The following is a 794-nucleotide window of genomic DNA, read 5'->3' as shown; positions in this document are numbered from 1 at the left end:
CCGCCTTCCAGTGGGGAAGGGGAGGAGAACAAGAAGGTTTGCCATCAGGATGAGGTGCAAGAACCCCCGGCCATCCAGAAGGGCCGATACCGGGAGAGCTTTGAGGTGCTGCTCCAAGGGAGTGCAGCCGCTGTGGGCACCAGGAGCTGCTGCCAGGGTGGACAGGGGCCATCTCAGGCAGAGGAAGGGCTGGCGCGTGCCCTGGTGATGGAGAGGTGGTTTCCAGAAAGACAGAAAAGTGGTATTTTCCTATTTTATTCAAAACCCAAAGGACTCCAGGTTTTGCTCTCCGTCTCCCCCCTCCTCCGTGCACTGCACCCCCTCTCGCCCACTGTGTGCCCTAGGCCAGTAACTGATACCCCTCTTTTCCTGCTGGTGAGCTGCAGCTGAAATGTCCCTTCACCCTGCTGAGTCCTGACCACCGTATTGGCCCGGGTTTCCGATGCCCCAAAGGCCAGCGGGGCACAGCTGGGACACAGGAGGGTCTGCGGCTCCTGCTTGGGGCTGCACATGGTGCTGCTGGGCTGCGGCTTCCCAAGACCAAGATAGGGATGAGGGCGCATGGGCCTCACACAGCAGCTCACATGGCCTTTCCCAGCACCATTTCTCTGAGCTCCAGAAAGGTGGGGCAGCAGACATGTCCCCCGCTGCCTGCAGAGTGTCCGGCCAAGCCCTCATATCGCACCCGACGCTGTTTGTGCATCGCATCCCTCGTCTGCCCTGTCTGCCGCCAGCCTCACACCGCTCCCAGCCCCTCATGGCCTGGAAAACAAGGTGCCCAGGCACGCCGTGGC

Source organism: Pygoscelis adeliae, unplaced genomic scaffold (genome assembly GCF_000699105.1).
Source record: "Pygoscelis adeliae isolate BGI_AS28 unplaced genomic scaffold, ASM69910v1 Scaffold34, whole genome shotgun sequence".
Taxonomy (NCBI): Eukaryota; Metazoa; Chordata; class Aves; order Sphenisciformes; family Spheniscidae; genus Pygoscelis; species Pygoscelis adeliae.
Note: the sequence above shows the minus strand (reverse complement) of the source record.